We start from the raw sequence: 4,509 nt of genomic DNA, 5'->3' as shown, positions 1-4,509 counted from the left end.
ATGGAGAAAGAAAAGAACAAAAGTCTTTATGTTATTGGTGTTATGATCCGGCCCGCAAAGACTAGTCTTAGGTCAGGACATGTAAGACAGAAGGAAGTTGATTTGTTCGGACATGTTGCACAAGCAGAGGGAGACTCGACCATCATGGTTGACTTGACCGGTTGGATCCCATTCGACTCACTCGGAATCTCTATTCAACCACTCGCCCATCTACTCAGCCATTCACCCATCTACTTGGACTCGACCCTAATCCATCTTATTTGACTGTCATGATCTGGCTAACTCCCAATTCAGCTTCTCATCCTGTCCGAACCAAAGGTACCGAGAGTCAAAGTTCTACGACTCACCAAGTCTGTTGCTCCTATACTCAAGTCGTGCTCTCTCTTAGCCTGTCAAATTTCTCAGTTAGTCACATCGCAATCAAATCTGTCAAACAGTCACATCACCGTCGCCAAGAAGTTATAAGACATGACAATCTAATGATGCGAAGCTATTACAGTGAGAGGCATTCCATCCGTAATGATCGCGACAAGATACTTTCCATACCCAATCAGGACATCTCCTCTGACAAGATCTTACTGCACAAAATTCTCCTTAATTAACGAAAGACGTCTCCTGAATTTGACAAAATCTCACTGCACAGATATTCTTCTTAATTTACGATAAGACAAGCTGATATAATTCTCTTCCCTCTTCGTCTATATAACTTCCTTATATTGCATGCACAAGTACGCAATTTCACCATCTTCAACCCGCTTCTTTTTTCAAGTTTCTTCTTCTTCTTCCTTAGTGACTAATTTGACGTCGGAGCGGGTGAGCCAGGGACACCCCTAGTCTTCCTTCTCACTGTGTTGGTGCTTGCAGGTCCCGGAGCTCATCATCTTCTTCTTCACGAGGACAACTTTGGTGTTGCGTGGTTGGTGACGGATCCACGAAGCGATCTCAACAGGAAGGAACCGTCCATCTTGTGCTATTTTGTCGTTAGAAATTGCCTACCTAATGCAAAGTCCAACATGCTATTGTCAGCTTGGAACGCTCCTCCTGAAGGGGAAAAAAACCAAATGCTTCGTGTGGATGCCAAGCAGGGTGCGGTGAACCAAAGGATGGAAATGCACCACTTGAACTTTTCCAACATGCTATTTGATGGCATCTCATAGTTAAATTCATAGCGAAGGAAGATCTATCTATTGAATTAAACTTGATTTTTGTCTGAATTATAATCTATTAATCTACCACTTCCAATCGGAAAAGGGCAAGTAATTGTACCAAACAAATGCCCTCTCTAATTTCTGTCCGGCGTTAAGACTTCATGTGAGAGCATCGAGAGGGAGGTCAACATTTCTCCTCCTCTGTTCGAATGCTGCAAGCCTATTGATGCTTCTCACCTAAAGATTGCTGTCCCTGAGCCGAGTACGTGCCGGGCTCGGTAGAGCAAGACCAAGTTCGTGCCGGAGATCTTACATTTCTGCATTGTGGCCAAGATAAAATTGTGGCTTGCAATCATTATAGATATTGTGGCTTGCAATCATTTACAGGATCTAAGCAAATCTTGCAACAAGAGTCGATATCTCATAGTTGAAATCAACTAATTTGGTGCCACACATGTAAACTTGTTCAGAAGAAAATAAGTTGGTTCATACAAAAGTAAGAATGACAACACAAACATCACATAATTATTATTGAAAACTAAATAAATCACTCTCATCACCACGAACTAAATAAAAGAAGATAGAATAGCAAACACCTTCATGCCCCAAAGACCCAAGCTTCTTCTTGAAATTAGTCATCAATCTGAGCCGAGAGATTCAACTTGTCTTTAAAGTAGTTAACAGACACAATAATTGAGCTAGGGAACTTGATTCCTGTCGAGGATACAAACTGTAAGATTATACAATTTTGGCTACTTTGTAACATACTAATCATTTTTAAATGTTCATTTCTAGACAGAGTAGATAATAAATAATTTGGTAAGAAAATATATATCATAAATGGATGTTACCTAAAATAAGGGGTGAGGGAATCCTTGCTGCTGTTGTCATCCCATTCCAAGTTGTTCCACCAAATTTGATCACCTCTAATCTCTTTTAGTTTGCTGCTCCGTATTTCAGGTAATTTTTTGAGCCTTGGGCAATGACACACATTTATGTACTCCAAGTTGGGAAAATGGAGTAGTTGATGTGAAATGCGATGCAGATTATTCATTTGAAACAAAATCAACATCTTGATGCCAAAGCTAGCATTGGAGTTCCCATCATCACTTATTAGTTCCTCCATTTCCCAACAATTTGATATGCGTAGAAAATCAAGGCAAGGCAATTGCAGAACCCAAGAAACATCCTTCAACATATAGCAATCAGAAATGTATAGGTCACGAAGGTTGTTGAACCCCCAACTTCATTCAACCAAATTTTTTCTAATTTTCCTAGTCTTCTAAAGTAGAGAGTCTTCAAACATCTGAAACTTGATTCCCCATCCACACCTGCATTTATCATTAATTTGTCTCCTGGGACATCTAAAATAGTTAGACACTCGAGGTTGTCACTTATTGTGCTACTCCATTGTAAAGTGCTCAGATCGTAAATTGGAAATTTTGAACTTTCCAATCCAGTCACAGTGAGGTTCCATACAGAGACATTTGATAACATGTCCAATATTTTGAAGTTAGCTGGATTAATAGTAATTCCCAGACTTATTTGGTGAGGTCCTTTGAAACATTTCAGCTCATTCAACCACAAGTCACATACAGGAAAATATCCTCCTATATCCAACCACTTGAGCATTGATAAATTGGATATTATCTCCTTGGGTACAGTCTTAATTATAGTATTCCTGAGGAGCAAGTACTCTAATTTTTTGAGGCAACCAAACTCGGACGGCAGACTTGTAATATCAGTGGAGGACAAGTTTAAATATTGAAGCTCAATTAAGCTACAAATCTCCTTGGGAAGCTCTGTTATACCACATCCACTGAGATCCAAGTATGTTAAACAAGGCATGCTTGCAAATAAACTCGGAGGAATTGTTTTCAGAAACTCATTCTCATGGAGAATCAACATAGAAAGTTTTGGAAAAGTGGAAGCTCCGTACTCTTGTAAAGAAGTAATCTGATTCCTCATGAATGATGCTCGCTCTACATCTTGCCATTCTTCTTGGCTAGGCAAATCACTCAACTCCATTCCTGCTTTTACAATCCATTCTCTTTTGTTCCCCACCAACTTAGAGACCATCAACAGTGTCATGTCTCGGAATGGGTTAGGCATCTTTACATGTTCAACTTTGTAATAATTCTCCCGTCTAGAGTTCTCTAGCAAGGACGCAGATATGAGAGTTTCCAAATAGTAGCACCCTTTGTGGAAAGCTTCATTGATTGAATCAAATTCACTGATTATGCCGCAACCAATCCAACACGGTATCAACTCATCAAATTTGTGGATATCATAATTTTCAGGCCACAAAGCACAGCACAAGAGACATTCTCTTATGGAGTCATTCTCTAAATTGTCGTAGCTCATCTTGAAGGCTTTATACATGAAGGGTAAATCTTTTGAAAGGCCGATGGTTGTCCAGTCATGTTTATCCCTTATTTGATGGAGAGCATCCTCCCAAGCTTCCCGAGACCATTTCCCTGACATGGCCTTGGCGATGGTGACAAGAGCGAGCGGAAGACCTGCACATTCTTTAACAAGTTCTTTAGCAATGAACTTAATTCTAGCATTTGAGCTGAATAACATCCTCATCGCTATTCTTCTCAAAGAGTTGCCATGCTTGATTTGGATCCAGGCATTTGACTTTGATCATCTTTTTTGCTTTCATTTGTGCACATACTATCTCGCTGCGGGTCGTGAACACCACGACTTTGAGTGGTTGCTGCTGCTGGCCTCGCTCAGTAGCCAAGTGTGCCATTCCCAACAGTTGAAGATCCACATATTCCCAATGTCATCAAGAAGTAGCAAGCAGCTCTTGTTCTTCAAGTACATAAACAGCTTATCCCCACAAGTTATTTCATCGTCATTCTCCTGCAATGTCTGCAGTTTTAGACTTTTAGCAATATCCATCTGAAGCCTTTTCAATTGGCAGTTTTGGGAGGCCACAACCCAAATGACTCGATCAAATATTCTATGATTATAATAGTGAAGCTGGATGCTCTTCAACATAGTGGTTTTACCGACACCACCCATTCCGTAGATGCCAATAATGTTGCCTTCTCCACCATCGATGTAGCCCACAATGTCCTCCACATACGACTCAATCCCAACAGGTGGTCGAAGGATTTCAAGTCGCGATGGCCTGGACGAAGCAGACAGCGAGGAAATCCACAGGCGAGGAGTAACAGCGTCGCGGCGGGAGAAGAAGGAAGAAGAACGGGGCCAAATCGCGATCGGGAAGCCGAGAACCCAAATCGCGATGCAAACTTGGAGAAGAACTCAGAATCTCGAGGTGGAGCAGCGCCGAACCGGGAGGGAGGAGTTCGCGCACCGAAGGCAGGGAGGCGAAGGCGGCCGAACCCTA

The 4,509-nt window shown here is 41.5% G+C and overlaps 1 pseudogene; it reads right to left on the bottom strand.

Moving 5' to 3' along the window:
* Window positions 1-1,538: 1,538 nt before the first annotated feature.
* Window positions 1,539-4,228, bottom strand: LOC141831125 (putative disease resistance protein At1g61300; annotated as a pseudogene).
* Window positions 4,229-4,509: the final 281 nt, after the last annotated feature.

The sequence above is a fragment of the Curcuma longa genome, chromosome 6 (genome assembly GCF_044706935.1).
Source record: "Curcuma longa cultivar G26 ecotype Majalengka, Jawa Barat chromosome 6, ITB_CL_G26_1.1, whole genome shotgun sequence".
Lineage (NCBI taxonomy): Eukaryota > Viridiplantae > Streptophyta > Magnoliopsida > Zingiberales > Zingiberaceae > Curcuma > Curcuma longa.
Note: the sequence above shows the minus strand (reverse complement) of the source record. Positions and strands in the feature narration are given on the sequence as shown.